General features: G+C 36.4%; 1 protein-coding gene across 1 annotated transcript in view; it reads right to left on the bottom strand.

Annotated features, from left to right (window-relative positions):
* Window positions 1–214: 214 nt before the first annotated feature.
* Window positions 215–20,475, bottom strand: part of PRR16 (proline rich 16) — a 162,004-nt gene continuing 141,743 nt past the window's right edge. The window contains 1 exon segment of the mRNA XM_075136442.1: window positions 215–972. The gene's annotated coding sequence lies outside the window, so the exon portion shown is untranslated.

Below are 20,475 nucleotides of genomic sequence, written 5' to 3'. Positions count from 1 at the left end.
TAATATGATAAAAAATGGATGCTATTAAAAAAGATTATATCCCCTTTTTAAATACACCTTATCATGTTGATGCTTTTTCATATATATACATATATATATATGTATGTATATGTATATATTTTTTTAAACCTAAGAAAGGACCACAGTCCTTTCTGTGAAGAGATCCCCATAGTGAAAGAGAGCGCAAATGTTTTTTTTCAGTTCTAACTTTTTAATTCCTTTTGAAGCCCCGGCAAAATATAGCTTGTTGTGGTCAAAAATCTCCTGGGGCCATCTGTGCAAATGGTGGCGCACATCATTACCCTGAATGGAAGTGACAGTGCAAATACTAGAAGTGCATTGAGATGCAATCTCTAACAGCTGAACTTCTTCAAAGTTGGGTGGAGGACAGGAGACAGCATCCATTTAAGCAATTTAACATCATCAGTGCCCTGTTCCTGTATGGCTTTGAATATGTACACGGGATGACAGAGGTCTTCTTTCCGCCCAGACAGTAACATTCCTCTGTTACAGTAAATGCATTCGTTTTCTGCTATCACTTAAGTGCTTAATTTTTCCTCTTGGCTACATATTGAAATATTTTTGGAGGCTGGCTGGACCCATGAAAAACTCATTGTTTGTTACTCTGGTTGCTCAGCACAGAACTCATGTCAGGCTTGGAGAGAGCAGTTTCTGCAACGGGGCAAGACATTTAGTTCTCTTTATTCTTCTTTCCCACTAAATGGAATTTAAGGCTGTGGCTTTTGCCAGGACTCAGCTTGTAGCTGTCAGATCTGAGAAAGATAATTCAATGCAGATTACACTCGTGATCAGTTGTGCTCTGACTTGAAGGGCTTTTTCATTCTCCACAGAGGGTCAGGTTCCTGGTTACTCCTCAGATCTGGCCTGCAAGAAGTCACAATGATGAATCTGATATGCAAGAAATTAACTGACATGCCTCCAGATATAGATATTCCTTCAAGCCTGAAGGTGCTGTTAAAAAGAAAAGAAGACAAGGACAAAGTTATAAAAATATTACTTTAAATAGACAAAGTTAATAGTAAACAAAACAGAATTTTGAATGAATGTTCCGTTTTTCATGTAAGCAAGAGTTCAAATCATGGTATTTTGAAACTTGACCTTTTATAGTTGTACTTTATTATTGACACAAGCCTTGGTTCTCTGCTGGGGTAAATGGGTTTAACTTCAATGGTGTCTTTGGAATCACATTATATTATACCACCTGAGAAACTGTTTGTTATTACCCTAGGTCTCGTAGTATATGGGGATCTTGAAATTATGATTTTTTAATCATTTTTTTTTTAATTATTCTTCTTAAGAAGATTACCCTTCTTAACTTACCTAGCATAACAGTTTAGCTTAACAATATGCCTTAGGGCACAAAATGAAAGAAGAACTCCTGAGATCTTAAAAATAAAGAGCTATACATTAAGCATTTGAAAAAACCTGTAAGAATTCAAGTCTAACTTAACCTGAGAATCTGGATTCTAATCCCTGTTCTCAAATTAAATAGAAAGTGAATTCAGCAGAAGTTTCTCACCTGACAGGTAATTTTCCTAATCATTAAAATACTATATAAAATTTTGATTTGAGTCTTTCACATTCCCTTTTGTGAAACTGCTTTAATTTGTATAAAACAAGAAAATAGTCCTAGAGCCAGTGAAAGAGAATAATGCTCCAATCTAGTGCTGAGGTTTACTGGCTCACTGAATTTCCCTACTTTATTTATTAGACAAGATAAAGCAGCTTCAAAAAGAGAAACCTTGGGATACTTACCTGTTGGTAGCTAGGGCACTAACCTGGGTTAAATTCACACCTCCTGACGAAAAGAATGAGAACTTCCTTTTCCAGTTTTGGTGATTTACACCCAGAGCCACATACTGCAAGGGGGAGGAAAATTACTTCTTTGCCATTAGTTTTATGAATCTAGCCCTTCATTGACATTTCCTCCTATTTCATATTAACCGGAATGCTTCAATTTGATAAAGATTGTCAAGGGGTAGGACAGAATTTCACTTTGGCAGGGAAAAAAAAAATGAATCTGAAGTTGGTGTGCTGTGAACCCTTTTTATTTTTTTCCTCACAACTAAAACAAAATATCAATTATTCAGAGAAACTTAATTAACATTCAGGATTGTAACAGTGGCCCAATGTAACCCAACAGTCTAGCAAACATGGTATAATAAATTTATGATAAAATTGGAAATTTTTTTCCTAGTCAACTATTTAAGGTTTGGCTCACATCATTAATGAAAAAGAAGAGTATCCTAAACATCTGTTACCAGCTGTTTCATATCACTAGAAACACACAATATCTTCATATCACTAGAAACACACAACCCTTTTTCAGCTGTCACAGTTTCTGGTTTCAATTACATTTGGGCTAATGATTCGTATACGTTAATACATCATAAAAATCACAAAAAAAAGATGGTATTGCCCTTGAACTCAGCTTAATGTTCATGAAACAGGATTAATATGGTACAACAAACATATATGCAAAAGTAATAATAATAATAATAATCAAAAAAGAAATAATACAAATGGTATTTGTTCTCTGTCAGAAAACAGTTATTCCTCAAACTTGTTCTGAATACAGTGCTGAGCAGCTGTAGGCATGAAAAGCAATATAATTTTTTTCTTTTCCTCTGGGTTGCAATTCATAAACACGTTCAATATCATGCCTACAAAACCAGTAAGTGGTATATCAGGTATACCTGGATTCCTCTAGCATCTCTCTAATTCAGTCGTCAACCCACACAATTTGATTCACTCCCAGTCATACAGCCACATGATATCCACCTTCATTTCATCAACATTCAACCAAAGAAGAAAAGCCCGCCTTTTGCTTCTTTATGATCTCTCTGCTAAAAAGCACAAACTGCACCACTGTGAAAAATGTGATACACCTCTCCACATTAATAAAGAATTTGTTCAAATTAGAAGATTATGGTTAAGCTTGCTCAGTGAAAAACTCAGAAGATGGCGATGCCTGCATTAAAAACTACTAATTATAGATTTCTATCCTGAACTATCTAGTTCTTAATTCTATAGTTTTTACTATTTTGACAGTGAGGATTTACATTCAAATCACTACATTTAATTCATCATTACAAAATCCCTTCATTACATCATACCTTGTCAATATCCTCATAGTGAAAAAAACTGACCTCACTAGGGACCTAGAGTTCACACAATTTACGGGAGACCGTTTTGTTCACTCACATCCCTTCTCCACCCTTCCATTACTTTGGCAGCATCATCAGGTCATTCTCTTCCTTCTACAGCATCAGTATTTAGTTCCAAAAAACAGAGACTCAGAGAAACCGATGTCATTGTTTTCCCCATTCAAACCCAGATAACTACTCTTCCATAATAAAAAATTATATTTTATTTCTCTGCCAGTATTACCCGAAAAAAACCAGCTACTCCCTTCTGTTTCCTTCTGTTTGTCACAGTTTTCTTAAAAACTGAAAATGAGTCCAGTCCAATCTACCATGACATCCTCCTCCTCCTCATCATGGCCATGATCATAGCGTCGCGCACAAAGTGCTATGCAGAACACTGCGGATGGAAAATATTAAGGGAAAAGGCTACTAAAGGGAACGACCCTTTCACCTCAGATGTGATGGCTATGCATACACTGGTTAGCATACATTGAACAGTGATTTACAGGTTTGGTACAAAACAGGAAAATGATAGGATGGGACATTTATTCAAACTTAGCTGAATAAGCAATAAATTTTGTTTTAAAGGTACTCAGATACAGAGATACTCAGGTTCAACTTACAGTATTTAAAGAATAATAAATGCAGTTTGATTCTATAGTGGCATGATAGGAAGACAACAAGCAAATTATATAGAAGACATTTATCAACTTTGAACTGATGAGTGCAGTGGTGACTGCCAATGATCACAGAAAAGGATACTTTAAATGCAAATTTCTCTGCTGGCTCTAGTGCCTTCTAGCAAGAAAAAGGAGAAAACAACTAGGAAATGCCCTTCACATTCAACTGAGAAAGAGAGATTTACTTGATTAATACTATGATATCTAATTTCCACATTATTTTAAGAGTCTGATAAAAGGACCTGAAAGACAAATTAAAATCTCCATTATTTGGGCAATTTTAGCACAGACAGCATAATCTGGACATATGTTGTTACCTGTCATAAGCACACTCGCAGTCAGAGGACATGCCAAGCTATTAGTTGTACTCACATATTTAAGAGTATAACAAATGTTCCGACGGAAAAAAGAAAAATCACATAGTAATAAATCCCCCTAAACACAGTGCACATATTTTCTAGATATTGTTTAAATAGTAATGACATCTGTTTCAGTTACTCAGTTATACCTGAAAGACACAGAAACATTTAGATTCAGATATAGACTATTTTATCTATATTACCTTACGTTTTTTACTCCTTTCAGATAAGATGCATTACTACTCTAATTCCTTCAATAGAAGCAGGAATTATTGAAAGGGAAAGGAATGCTTTTGTAGAGGGTTTTTTTGCCTGTTGCTATTGTCCAAGAAATCCCCATCATGACTCCTGGTATATTTCCTTTTTAGGTATAAATCTAAATAACAGATTTCGGAAGACACAGAGTTTCAGTCAGAAGCCAGAATATTTCAGTTAAAATTGTGTGTGTTTTATGATTAAAGGAATTCTGCTGAATGCAAAACCAATGTTTTTACCAAACATTTTATTTCTCCATCAACATTTTAACGATATAAGCCAATGTTAGCATTTTTGTGTTCTGTGGTACAGCACTGTTGAGACATCTTTTTCTGTAAAAACTAAAACAACCAAATGTAAACAACACAGAATGTTAACAAATCCACCACCACACTTCTTTGTAATTCTTCCTATTTTTTTTCCTCAGAAGCTTCAGAATACTTATTTATTCTATAAATACTTATTTATTTATGTGATTGCCTCATCCTACTGTTTCAGTCTGTATAAATAATTTGTTTGCCAATGAGCAAACAAGAATTCCCAATTGCTTATTGGAAGTTTTTATTTTTCTTTCAAAGCTTTGAAAGAGATTGTAAACGGCATGAAAAATAAAAATATCTAAATTTATACATTCTCAATTTTTTCCTTTACACACTATAATTCATTTACATGTTGACAGCACGTATTATCTTCTACAGTAGTATTATTCTTATCATCTTGTTAACCTCTCCTAACGCTTCCCTAATGTGATTATGAAGTCCTTTGTTGTTCCAGCTTTGATATCTCTAGTTTTCTCTAAAACCAGTTCTATATATAGTTCTATAAAGATAATCCTAAATAGAAATATGTAAATTATGCCAGAGAGTATATGATAAAACCATTTACTAAGTACACTTTTCCAACTGAACTCATACTGCTTAAATAATGTATTTGTAAAAGTTTACTGTCTTTGTGTGTTTGCACAACAAAATGAAGACGATTAGACTATTGGCTCTGAGAGCTACTCTAAAATAATTTTTTTATAATGAAAAATTAATAGTAACAGAAGCATGCAATGAATGTCAAGAGCATCATGCTTGTCAATACATGAAACTCAAAAAATTTCCTGTTTGTTACCTATGAACTGCTGGCCAAATTGCTGTGGTGCTTCTCTCAATAATGTCCCAAACAGTTTAGATTTGAGACGAGCAATCTGTGGGACTGACAACATGAAATTAAGCCTTTTTTGTTGATACCACTAGTTTCCAACAAGGTGAAAACTAGCCAACCAAAGTTACCAGGTGATATCTTGACACCATGGAAGTCAATAGCCTACATTAGGGGTTACCATGATGAATGTCAAAAATGTCAAAACTCTGACTAAAAAATGCTAAAAGGGAAAAGAATGGCACTAGAAAAAGTCCTGATGATGTATTCTGGGAAACGCTGGCAGCCTTGTTCACTGGTCTTACCTTGTCTGGTAAAAGAAGTATACATAAATTTAACTAGAGAAGTAAGATCTTACTTCCTCAGCATGTATAGAAAGGATATATAAATAAGCATTTTTAAAATTCTTCAAGCATCTTTTTGGTTGAGACAATACATTTCTCTTCACCATTTTCACTTTTAGAAACATTTTTATCAGTTCATTTTTCTTGACATTACTTTCTTTTCATTTATCTTTTCGGTCACTCATCCACTTAGAAGTTGGAAGGCTGTTTTGGCAGTATCTTAAAGCATGTCTTAAGATAGAATTGGTTATGCCAAGTGTGAACACATTCCTAGAAGTCTGTTTCTTTTTTCATTAGTTTTTGGATAAGTTATGGTACATCTTTCATGAGACAAGTACTCATAAAATATTTCTGGGAGGGTGTTTTTTCTTTATTGTGTCTCTGGGAGGGTGTTTTTTCTTCTTTTTTTCTCTGGGATACATGTTTACTAGCTCCCAGAAAAGCTATTTTCTCAAAAAATTAGCTTTGGACTACATTTTATCTTGTATTTGACTAACATGCACAGAAAAAGCAAGAAATGATCATGAAGAGGAAATCAGCTTTTTTTGTTCCAGAGTATGATATAAAATTTGAGTTGTCTTTCATTTCAAAGGAACAAGGCATGGATCTTCCTAGTTTTCATTTACAGTTAGGCTTCTGATGTAGACTTGCTTAAAAAGCAATGCCAAGTACACTTAAATGCTTGCTTATCAATGGCTGTAATAGACTAGATATACATATATGTAAATATAAACATATATATGTTTATGCATTATTTATATATCCTATGTATGTGTATACATATAATGTACATATATATGTTAACTCCCCCTTTCTTCTACTGAGTTGAGTTAGCTACAGGACAGATCTTGGACAATATTCACAAGGCTGCAACCAGTTAGACTGCAGCTTGCAAGGTCACATTCAAAGCCACAGTTCAAGTGGCCACTGCAGTTGTACCAACAGCAGTAGCTGAGCAACCACCATGAAAACAAGACCGGATTGTCTATACAGAAGTAGTCACACTTCAGCTTAGTTACATCACTAGAAGAGATATGCTAATGATACTATGGAAATTAATTTGATGTACTGACAGCCACTCTAATGTCTGGTGATGGTTCTAGTAGATATCAATTGTTTAGCTATGAGGTCTTTTAATACAGAAAGTATTTGATTTTACTTTATGAGGGATTACTGAAATAATTTATACCAAGTGTTCAGTGGACAATAATTAAACCATAAAGCTAGCCTTGCATATGAGGCATTTAACTACCTAAAAGGAAATTTGTGTCCACTTTCTGGTTTGGCTGCAGATTTCCTTTGAGATCCAAGCAATACTTTTAATCTACATGTTAAAAGTTAACAGCATTTTACCTGACTCTGTCCTTTTAACTTTCTAGAGATTTCTGCTTCATCTTTTCAGAATGTAAATACTCCGAAACATTGAGCCTACAAGCACAACCACTGAAACAAGAAAGTTTTGATGCTTGTTGAGAGCTCTCTATACTCTTGAAACAACAGAAACAAATAAACCCTAGATTGCTAGTGGTAAAAAAAAACTTGCTTCTTGCAGCATCCTTCTGCTGAATATCAGAGGGGTGGGGATGCATGGCTAGTAAACCTGAGGCCTACTACCGCTTTTCCAAATTGAGGCTCTGTATCTGAGATGCGCAAAGAGAATCTTCTATAGTGATACGGAAAACAATATGGCCCAGGGAACCCACCTATTCATTCTTCCTGCATTGTTGTGGTTTAAAAATAGGCTTTTAAACATAAGGGATAGATAATATGTGATACTATTTTAATCTTTGTGCCCTTATTTTTGCACTCCTTTTCATACTGAGTCAAAGCAAATTTCATTAATTAGCTTGAATGCACATCTGTGTCAAATGGCGGTAGAACAAAGATTAGGAAAAGAAAGAGATGCAAAAGACAGCTAAGTCCCTAACAGAAGTAACTTTCTATTTCTAATAATTAGTGAAAAATTAGCTAGTAACATACCTGGGGAGTTGGTTACAAAGTTTAACTATCATCTAGTTTAACACAGGTAATGCCATAGCAAGCAAATAATGAAACTAAAATATTAAGTATGAAGTAGCTTTGCATTTGCAATGAGTTGCCAAAAAATGTCACATCCAGTATCTAGGGCTGGGAAGTTTCCTATCAATGCTGTACCTATTACGTCTTTGCTTAATCTAAGGACCCTGCCATCATTGCCTTCTTACATTCTAGTTGTTGGCAAAAACTAAAAGAGGTGGAAGGTCTAACAGGTTAGAAAAGACACCACCACCCCATACCCCGTATGTGTCAGTGTTTTTTTCTGTAAAAATTCAGATTTCCTGTGATTTACTTTTAAATAAGTCAATTCCTGAAGCTGACTATATAACAGAAAACAGGATGATAATATAAATCCCTGTGAACCTACACTCACTGAACAAAAATAATTTCTTTGAGTATACGGCATAAACTACATGCCAATGGAAAAAACCTTTTATCAGTCAGTGAAAGGGACATTAGTCTCAGGACAAGTGAAAGTTCACACAGAATAGTTAAATGCTTTAAAGGACTTGCATCTGCTATTATCTAAAAATATTGAGTTTTATGTTTCAATTTTTAGAGTTTAGAGGTTTTTGTATAATTACATGTCTTAAAGTGACACACGAATGGTTTGAAAATCATTCTCCCCAGAGTACATCCTCCAGTTGACAAGTGTAACCTTTTCTCATTCAGCCTGGAGCTAGGAAGGATGGATGATAAGTGAGCTGGCAGCCTTCCACTTGCTTATTAAAAAAATAAAAAACTTATATGGGTGAAAGGAGCCATGTAGGAGACAATGTAACTATCAATATTTCTGCTTTTTTTGACATTTACTGATCTGTCATCTATTTAAAATTACTCAAGCAATCTCCCAGCCTTGTATGATTAGACTTACTTTGCAAGCCAAAAGGACTTAAAAGACATCAGAAAATATCTGTAAATACTTTGGTGCAGCTTTTCTGCAGGTTTGCCTATTGAGGGATGACATAATTTATGATTCTAGCTGACAACATGCTGTTTGTTAACAAGTGCTTTACAGGATTTACTTTTTCATTTATCATTTGGCACAAGAAAAAAAAATAATTTCACTGCCAGTAGAGATATAGAGATTACTGAAACTACATTATCCTGTTTTCCCTAAACATGCCAATGTGACTAAAGGCTCACAATGATTCATTACTATTCTGGTTAGTCAGCATACTCAGATTCAAATTTTTTCTTTACAAAAGAAAAGGGTTTTCTGTGATACTTCTGGACACTGGGAGGTTCTGTCTTTGTAGCTAGGAATTTTTAGCTGCTAGAAATTACTGAGTAGCTCACAGCTGAATCTTGGGCAGAAGACTTGTGGTGGTGCATTTCCCCCCTTCCACTGGGCCACTCTACGATCTCAGGAACTCCTGTTAGACCTTAGCCATTCTGTAACGAGTTAAGAGGTTAAGTGTCCCGTGACGTTAGCAGGCACTCTTGCATGGTTAAGGGGGGGAGTGACACTGATGGTACCAGGAACACCAGCTATCTGATCAAGGTAGGGAACAAGAGCAGGAGATAATTCGTCATCTCTGACAGCCCTGAAGCATTCCCTACCTGGGTCATAGCTCAAGTGAAACAGTACCACTGTTACTGTGGAACAATACCATAATTACTATCCTGGACCACCCCGGATAGCGGCCAGGATGGAAATTTACTGATGACTAAAGCCAATCATCTTGCAAACCTATAAACAGTGGTCCCAAGTGAGACCCTTTCAGCTCTCCTGGATCGCAGTGGGCTCGCCCAGAGTCTTCCTCTGAGTGGGACGCCTCTCAGAGCTCACAAACTCTTGAGTTTGTGATACTCGGAGGACCGTCAGGACCTGGGCTGTAACACTCCTCGGCCGATACACTCCTTGGGGCTCAACCCTTTGCCCGTTGAAAAATGCCAAGATATTTAACGTGAGTATTTCCCAGACTCGAGGGGGATTTTTAACAGGTACCTTTATCTAGCTTTAAGCCTATATATGTGAATTGATCTAGATCTTTTGTGTCTGTGTGTGTTTGTGTGTATTGATTTAGATAACCAGTAATAAGCATAATCTGTAACCAAATAGCCTCAGTAATTGTAGTAAACCTGATTACCTCACTCTGTAACTGTTAAATTAGTCAATGATTAAGTGCTGTCAAAATCCTATGATCTATCTTAAAACCGTGAATGCGCTTTAAACTGCTGCTAAACAAATATAATCCCTTAAGCATAAACCACTGACCAGGTCTGAGACTAGGGGTAGATCCAGCCGCACCTAGCCTCCTCTCTGAGAAGGAGTTTAGAAAGCAAGGGGGGTCTACTCTGAACCTTGTGACGCAAACCATTGTCCAAGTCTGAGACTAAAATTGGATCCAACCAGGTCTTCTCTGAACCTCGTGACTCAACGTTGAGGGTCTCCCTTACCCTTTATCCTCAATCTCTGCACAAATCGTTCCGACACAATTCTGACACGATTTTCCCTCTGTATACTTAATCCATGTAATAAGTAATAAAATGAACCTTGCCGTCAAATTCGTACTTTTATAAATTTCTATCAAAATTACTTTTTGCTGATACCTTTGCCAGTGATTCTTTAAGCGGCCTCAAAACCACTCATTCACGACAAGCAAGAGAGGCCCTGAGGCCATGCACCAATGGGATAGTGTTTACTACAAGACTCCACACTACAGCAGCCTACTGGAAGACTTCCTGACCACCAGCTGCAGCCTTTTTCCATCACAAGGCACAATAAAAGGGTTCCATCTACTGCTTGAGACTTCATGCATTGCGAAAGAAAAATACTGAAACTTCTACACATTCATTTACCAAGATTTAACCAGATACTTTCTTATGCTCCCAAGGAAATCATGGTTTCAGGAAGAAATTGAATGGAAACAGCAAAAGATATTCTAAAAATGTGACTGAATATATTCTTAGATTGGAAGGTGAAAAAAAAAAAAACATAGCTAAGCATCAGTAAATTACCTAGCATCTTCATATGCCTTGTACTTTCAGCAACAATATGCATGAAAGAGATCAACCTGACACAACATTTACACTGAAGACGTGTGAAAGAATCTCCTTATGGAAAGCACTATGTATTTTCTGGGAGTGTTCAAATGCAATTAATGTAAATCTCGGTAAAGAACTCTGATTTGTGAAGTGGTACACACTCTACTAGAATCTACTTGCTTTTTAGATTATAAAAATAGACACAGGAAGCTAAAACTTTTGCAAATATACAACGGTTCAATGCAAACTTTTACTTCAAGTGATGTCAACTTCTGTTTCAACAGCTTCTTCAAATACCTGTATATAAAACAAGAGATGCTCCTATGCATCCTCTCCTAAAACCTACTTATTAGCTGTCTTATTCCCACTTATTCACCACTCCAAACATAACAAACCATATGCAACTGATGTTTAAAAGGCAGAAATATCAGTTTATCAGAAATATGAGTGTTAATCTTTTTCTCAGGCGTTCAGAATGATACCTTTTAGTTTATTTTGAGTAATCCTAAAAATGAGCTTCCAGAATTCTGTTATATTGGTGTGACATAACACTATATTTGAAACAAACACGTAATTTTGGGGTATCTCTGGAAAAAGGCAAAGAAAACTAAGATCGACATTTCAGCTTCTCATTTTGCAGATCTACCATGGGTCACTTCAGTGCTGTAGCCTGTTTAACCATTTTAAGCTGAATCCGCAGAAGTCTAGACCTGAATGAAACAATATTTTTTGACAAATTTAGTGATCACTGTTTTTCTCCATCCAGCTCTAATGATGTATAATGTTATATACAACTGGATGGGACAGTCAAGGACAAGCTCAGCAACAAATCTTACCTCCACTTAGCCTTTAAGGAACTTAATTTCTCTCAATTATTAGCACACACATCCCTTTCAAAATCTACACATGTGAAAAATGTAATAAAGAACTACTTCAAGTGCATAGGTTGCAGCATGTGATGAGCTTCAGCAGGAAAGGGGGACGATTACACAGGCAACTGGATCTATCCCAGTTTCGGATCTCTTTCCTTATTACAGGAAAAATTCAAAGCCATAAAGCATCTCTGCCTTAGGCCTTTCATAATGCCCATCAAATATGCTTAAAGGCTTGGCTCACAATGAACATTTCTGGTTTTTTTCAATATCAACATTTGCAAACCTCAAGACTTTTGCCAATGCAGACTGGCTTGCTGACTGAAAATTGCTGGCCATCCCTGCTTCAACACAAGTATCCACGCTCATCTGGCTTTGGAGTGATTTGCTTAACAAAAAAGATATTCGGGCCAACAAAAGCAGCTCAGAATTCAAATACAACCCATTAAACTCTCCTGCTAATGCTATTCAGGAGAAGGTTACTAGCAAAATGTGCAAGCCAGTGCTTTGCACATTAAGCACAGGCCTCAAATACAGTGTTTGTCCGGCCAATAAACAAACTATTGGGCCAGCAATTCTGTGAGCTGTTCACCAAAGAGGTTAGTCATTTTGATGGACTGCCTTGAATTTGAAAACAAGAATAAAACCTCTAGATCTATTTACCTAAATCAGTTAATCAGATATATAAGAAAGCCTGCCGCAAAATCCTGATTCCAATCAGAGCAGTGGTACATGCTCTGGGCTATGTCCATTGGAATTATGTTTGAAGTACTGAATCTACTGTGTGCCTGCTGAGTTGGCTAAGGTCCTCTCCAATGTTGTTTTCCAAGCCACAGTTCAAACTAACAGAGTTTGCAGCTCTTCAGATAAGTCACAGATGGTCCTCTGCGTATTTGAAACATCTTTTCAAGCATTTCCTGTTCTGCATGGGACAGAAGGCCAAAATCAGTCTTAATTCTTTTTCAAGTAGGATGGACTTTTTATCTGTAATGATATACAGCAAAGACACTTGGCTTTGTTTTCTGTAATCGATGCATCCAGAAATGGTTTACTCTTGCTGAACTAGCCAAAATTATTAGAAGAAAGATTCCCAAATCTTATCAAGTCTATGGTTACAGTTAAAGTTATATGCACAAATTTCAGTTTTTCTGAATTTACACTATTTTGTACACCATTGTTCTTTAAATCCTACCCTATAGTCTCTTAACTTTCAGTTTCTGGTGTTTGAAACCAAGTAAATTCTCACTTACACATGATTCCAATGCCTAACACAAACCTATGTTTGCTGCTGTGACCTTACATAGGAAGGTGATCTCTTCTCTTGAAGTCATGGGAAATCATCACAGTTTTGATGCTGCTGCAGTGAGTAGAAATATAAGAAATAAAACTGAAAAAGCCATGAGGCCCCAGAAGCTCTGTGGGCCATCTCTGCCAGAGCCTGGAAGAGTCTGGAGGACAAAAAACTGCCACCTATCTATCAGAAAGATTAAAAAAAAATAGCCCTGGCAAGTAGATCATCTTAGATTTCTCATAATTATACTCTTTTCCTGTGTTCCTTCTTTCCTTTTAATACTAAGAATTAGTATTTTTAGTCCAAAAAGAATGACTAGTGTTAGTTTAGACAGACAATAGTGCCCTTCTAAGGCTCTGACCACATATCAGTAGTTCAAGAGACCAACTTACTTAAGGTGGGGCAAGTTTCAGGAGAAGGAGAATTGCCCGACACATATGACACTGCTGTATCAAATATGACAATGGGACAAATTAAATATATTTGGTGAAAGGCAGCAATTTAGTCACTACAATAAAACTAGATAAAGGAATTTACACAGTGGGTTCTCAGTTGCCCTGATGGTGCAGTAAGCCAGATATAAGAAAACAAAAAATGCAATGCCATAAAATTAAGTAAATTAAGTCATCAAAACATAAATTCATTTTTTGATGAACTTTCTTGAAATTTTTTGTAGAGACCAACCATGATTTTAGACATCAGTGAGCAGAGCCTGGTAAAGACAGCATGCACCTTGTGTTAAGCATTGTGTGACAAAGAATGCACCCAGAAAAAGAAGAAGGAAAGCTTGTTGAATCCATAATTTGGATAATTCCCTTGAAAATAGTTGAAAATCAACTCCACTCCAGTCATAATGCACCCTGTTTTGTTTTGGTGAGTTTTGAGTTTGTGTTTTTTTTTTTTTTTGTGCAAAGAATTGTGCTTTGGACAGCACAATGGAGAGGTGAAGTACTTATTGGAAATTCTTAGCTGATTAAAATAACAGTGAAAAATAAAATGGCTTTGTATTTCCCTTGCAAACCCAATAAGAGAAGCTGGAACTTTGGCCTGATGAAACTTTCTTCTACAGTTAATATTGAAAAATGTATTAATCCTTAATATCAGTTCTCCTTTTTAAAGTTATCTAAGAGCCTCTTAACTCCTAATGCCTAAAAGAGCCTCTAATCAAGAGCAGTACAAAAACTTTTAAGTGAAGAAAACTGGAACAGCTTGCTTTTATTTCCAATACTTTTATTTCATAGCCACAAATGTGTCCTGGGACAATAAACTGGGATAATAAAGTGAATAATCCATATCAATAATTAGAAGTACATGCTTACTGCTTACAAAGAAATACTTAACTTTCAAAATACGTTCCCTAGATAAAAAAAAAAACGCATCAATGTGTAAGCATCACTAAAAGTAAAGATGTTAAATTTACTTTTGTAAATTGTTTCACCTGTGTCATAGTGATTTTCCAATAAGAAAACAAGGAAACAGAATAACAGGAAGAAATATAACAAGCTCTTAGCATGTGGGTATATAAATCACTGCACTAACCACAACTGTAAGTTAGCGATCAGCCAAAAGCTCACTGGTGATGTAACAAAATCTACATGTCAAACCTGCAAAGTATATAATGGACAAATAACAAGCTGACAGCTCACTTCTGAAAAGCCTTTTTCGACAACACCAGCCTCCATTTTGAGTGAAGTCTTACCACTCCTCCCACCAACACAGAGTATGTGCTGAACGGTAAATTGCTAGCTGCATTCTCCTGCAATCTTCTATTAAAAGTCTTAGTATAACTGTGAACTTATTTTTCTTTGAGAACCAAATTCTAGACTATTTTAGGGAATGTCTAAACATATTCCAGCAGAGAGCAGGTGAAAAGACACACAGCTGTCTTTGTTGCTGCAATGAGCATCAGGTAACCGAGTCATCAAGAGAATATGGCTTTCCTTAAAGGGATGGGGAGATAAGAGAGGGGAAGTTAAAAAGAGTCAGAAGACTTCATGTCCTCTTTGTGGCTTGGGAAAAGTCAGCTTCTGGTGTAGGACCTGAGAAGGAAGGACAGGAGGACAGAATTTGGTGAGGTTTTGGCTTGCCGTTTTTGGTATTTGTGGCTGTTGAGAAAGCGGGAAAGCTAGCACAAAGTGTGACTTGGCTGGTGGTCACGCTTGCAGAAGCAGCAGCTCAGAGCCTGGAGGAGCCCTGATGGGGAACAGTGGACAATGGGAAAGCTGTAGAAGTGATGCCCCAAAACAGGGAGTGCCCTTGGCAGTGCATCTATAACTGTCGGACAAACTGAAGAGGGTATGTGTTTGTGGAGATTGCAGAAGAGGAGTTCAATCCATCCTTCAAGCATAGGATACAGTAGATGAAAAAGGCATACTCTGTCCTCTCAGTGCGGTGGTTATTGCTTTTCTAAAACACAACAACCATCCCAGCACTCACTTTCTCCTCTCTCATGGCACGTTCCACTATCAAAATCTCAAAGAAGGTAGGGGTGCAGCCATGAGCAGCTGAAGCCATCCCGCTCCATACATAAACACAGAGCATGCTTCAGACAGAGGGAAGCTGTGAGTTCAAAATGCTTCAGGCAGGGGAAGCAACTCCACTTGGATTTCTCCTACCTCTAGTAACAGAGAGCAAAAGAAAGGCAGCCTACAAACACCATCTCCTTCTCCAGCAATTTGTAAATCTAGCACATCTGTCCCATGCTTTATTTATGAAATGAGTGAATGAAAACAATGAAAAACAATTGGATTTGTGTCAGCTAGAATATCTAAATGCTGAAAGGAATGACAGATTTCAGTTTTTCATTTTGGCTATACAAATACACAGTGCAGTGTGAGTCCAGTGCGTACACTTTCAGTGTGAGTCAAAACACATTGGCTTTCCTTGCAGAGTTACAAACAGGATAGATACAAATGAACACTTTGGGCCCTGCTTGCATTTCTTGAAATAATGCAGCCTAGGGGCCACCTCAAATGGTGATGATAGTGGAAAACTAAAATTGATACCTTTCCTTTTCTTTTCGGTGACTCAGACTCTAAGACCTGTCCTATGTTAGCTATATTTCTCATGTTTCTTATGTTAATAGAAATATAGTAGTAGAGCTACAGATAACAACCAAAAAAGTGAACCTTCTGTCTTGCCTGTGGGCTGAAGTCGAACTATATACACCAGTTAAAAAAGGGAATTATCTTGTATGCAAGGATTTTCTACAGTAGAGATTAGAGGTGAATAATTCTTTCCATGTATCATTCTCCCTCCTTTACCCCATGAATAGCTCCCATAAATAGGAAAGTTCAAAAAGTGCGAATTGATTAAGAGTTAGCTGAATGCTCTAGTAACTGATAAGAATGCATCAGCAGTAACTAAAATGTGGTTTCTTCTGTAGCGGTTTTAACTGAAATACAAGTCTTGTGCTCTTCAGATAGTAATTCCTTAATAAATCTATGTGTAGAAGCAATTAGTAATAATTTTATTTTATTGCAGCTGTCAAATAGTAGCAGTACAAAAACTAAGTGGGATGATGGTGTCTCAGATTTTTTTTTCCCCTTTAAAAAATACGCAATCAGAAAAAAGTAACATAAAAGCTTTTGGAGGAGGATCAATATGCTCTTGATCTTGACCAAGACAATACCACAAAGTTCTTCCTCAGAACATTACAAGATTAAACAGATAAAACCCCTGTGTTTAATAGGATTTTGAAATAATGGCCTGTTAACTAAGATGGAATTAGAAGGAAAATCCAAGGAGGTTATTTATGTTATCTGTATTAAGTAAAATGTATTTCCTAATGTCGGATCCTATAAGAAATAGCCAGTACACTAATAATGATTAATAATAATTAAATTTCTCATTTAATTTTTCAGCAATTAAGAAACTATGTTTAAAAGTCCCCTAAGGTGACAAATTTTAAACTTAAAATATAGCTTATATTCAGAAATCACATTTATTCGTACAAATATTGGCTACCTTTCGGTACTTACAAAAATACCTGAGTACTTACAAAAACTATTTCCAAACAAAAATCAACTGAAATAATCGCCGCTTGATTTAATGCCATATTTAATGCCAATCTCTTACCATAGATTTTTTATTTCATTTCTTCTGTGATACCTTACTAGTGATAAATTGATGGGTTGTGATAGAAGATACAGAAGTAACATATGTAGTAATCATATAATTTTGTCTTTCTTACTGCTGAATCATAGAATCATAGAATCATAGAATCATTAAGGTTGGGAAAGACCTCTAAGATCATCCAGTCCAACCGTCAACCCAACACCACCATGCCCATTAAACCATGTCCCTAAGCACCACATTTACACGTCTTTTAAACACCTCAAGGGATGGTGACTCAACCACTTCCCTGGGCAGACTGTTCCAAGGCCTGACCACTCTTTCAATAAAGAAATTTTTCCTAATGTCCAATCTAAACCTCCCTTGGCACAACTTGAGGCCATTTCCTCTCATCCTATCGCTAGTTGCTTGGCAGAAGAGACCAGCACCCACCTCGCTACAACCTCTTTTCAGGTAGTTGTAGAGGGCGATGAGATCTCCCCTCAGCCTCCTCTTCTCCAGACTAAACAGTCCCAGTTCCCTCAGCTGCTCTTCATAGGACTTGTTATGCTCCATATGGTGTTTCAGGTTCACTTGCACCTTTCAAACAAGACTGTAATACAGCAACTACGTGAAAGGCCACTGCACCTATCTTTTATTTGTTTCACTCTATTACTTACGATAATGTCTCACACTAGGTGGACACCTACCCACCTACATGAGTCCTGCAGCTTGCCTGGCAGTATAGCCTGGACCACAAGCGGTATATCTACACAACTAAGAAACCAAACTACATGTAAGTTGCGGACATAACGCCACGGTAGAGACAGTGATGACTTGCACCGTCTCTTAGTAGACATACGAAGAGACACCCACCACCGCTGGGTACGCACACAACGGCTGGTTGGGGTGTGGTGTTCCCACCCCAACAGCATCCTGTATCCCATCCACAGTCTCAGCAAGTCTCAGCTCTTGCGAGGGCAAGCCGACTCACAACCAAGGTGGAGCATTTTAACTATAGTGGGAAAATGATAATCTGAAAAATCCCCAGCATACAACGAGTAGTATTTTGTCATGTTATTTCTTCTGGTATTTACTGAAATACTTCCATCAAGGCATTGTTTAACAGACGTGAAATATATTGTTGCCACATGATGCTTCCTATTTTGCTTTGTTAAAACATGCAAATTTTCTTTCCATGGAAACGTACATTGATAATCTTAAAACCCTGCCAACCCGTTGATCTTTTCCACTACTGTTCCATGATGACTTTGAGTGACCAGGAGACACTTCAACATTTCTCATCTTTTCCTAAAGGAAGAGTGATTCAGACATTGTTAAAAAACATTCATATACAGATGGGCCTGTAAGATTTTTTTCACCTCTATTCTTTCCATATCTCTGGACTTTAATACTTCCATAGATATTTACGATCTTAATATTAGAATGACTTACTCTAAGCCTGAGTCTTTATGTCTTTATTGACACATAATATGTGTGAACTTGTCACACATTAGGGAGGTAATAACCTCAGAATATGCTGTTCCAGTTATGCAAACTGAAAATTTAGTCAATACTAAAAATATACTAAATTTCTTTCAACAAATGGAAATTTTCCTTTTTATTTTGCTCGTTATTCAGATTCCTAGTACTTATAATAGTCACTCAGCTGTCCTCTCTTCAATTTCTTAATCATACTAATTGTGTTTTCTACACGCCTGCCCAGGCCTCTGCACTTACACTGTTCAATGCCCGTTGACTGTTCCAATGAAGCTTCAGAGAGAAGAGCATGCTCCCTGTCTATTACATACACATACCTTCTTCCTACAGTTCTACTCACTAATGACTTAGAAAATTAAAACGTTCACCAGCTACACAGCCAATAATTGACCTTCTCTGTTTTCTGTCATATCCCTCCTCTTGCTTCTGGACTCTCAAGGATCTCTGGAAATGCCATTTAGACTCTCCTCTAGCTTCCTCCCGCAGCTCCTGAAGAATTCTGCAATCAATGCTGACCCTGTGTGGAGTCAGCAGCTGATCTGCATTCAGAAACTTGTTTCATTTAAGCATGTAAGATCTATTACAGTTGCTGAAAACACCACCGTTTTCCATAGCATAATCATTACAATATAATGAACCTACAGTGTTTCTCATGGCTCAGTTCTATCTCAAAGCAATAATAGATTTGTGGAAGAAAATTAGTGGAGTTTTCTGTTTTCTTCTTTTATAAAATACATGCCCTGCTGCAATTTCAATAATGAAAAGAAAAAGAGATACTATTATGTCCAAGTAGCATTCTTGTAGATTGTGGAATTCATATATATTTCACAGTTTAATAATATTTGAAAATATTATTTGCAAGTTTTGTTTTTTTTTCCTTTTTTAAAAAACTGGATCATGCAGAGAAATCTGTTTATTTTCTAAAGTGCAGAGTTCATTAGCTGTAACAACGCAATTCTGCTTTGGTGTCAGATGGCACAGCATTAATTATTACAGAAAATACATAAAACAGTGATACTCAAATCCTAATGCACAGGAGAGTTATCCATTAATTTTAAGAAGACTATAGCAAGGAATCCTAGGATGAACATAAAAAATAAGATGAGATTTTAATGACTATACATCATTAACCACTTTAAGATGTATTTCAAACTCATAAAGCCGTCACATTTTGTACCCACTGCACAAATCAAATAGAGGGCCAGAACTTGCTAAATAATGTATTTGATAATTTATTTATAGAATATCTAAATGCAAATAACTGCAAAGAATTGAAATAGATGCTCTGATATTTAACCGAGGGTTTAGTTAAAGAATGCTTAGGTTACTTAAAATTTCAGTGTTTTAAACTTACTTTCTACAGCTTCAACTAACCTATTGAGATTAATTATAACAAATTTCACAGTACTTTCAAGAGGTATTATTTTCTTTACCTACTACTTCATTTCAATAAAACCTGTTGAATGCACAACTAACAATTATATTGATGCATTTTAAAGATAATATGAAGATAGAATCATAGAATCATTAAGGTTGGAAAAAACCTCTAAGATTGAGTCCAACCATCAACCCAACACTACCATTCCCACTAAACCATGTCCCTGAGATAATGTAAGACTTTTCAAAACATATATTAAAATGATTATATTTGCTTAAACCCTCTACCTGAATTGTGTGTCAAGAGAGCCACCAGTCACCTTGAAACTTTCCAGTATTGTATTTCTGTTTAAACACTATGCTTTTTACTTTACTGACGAGATTTCTGTAGAAGTTCTGTAGA

Source organism: Calonectris borealis, chromosome Z (genome assembly GCF_964195595.1).
Source record: "Calonectris borealis chromosome Z, bCalBor7.hap1.2, whole genome shotgun sequence".
Lineage (NCBI taxonomy): Eukaryota > Metazoa > Chordata > Aves > Procellariiformes > Procellariidae > Calonectris > Calonectris borealis.
This window is presented reverse-complemented; position numbering and strand designations above follow the sequence as displayed.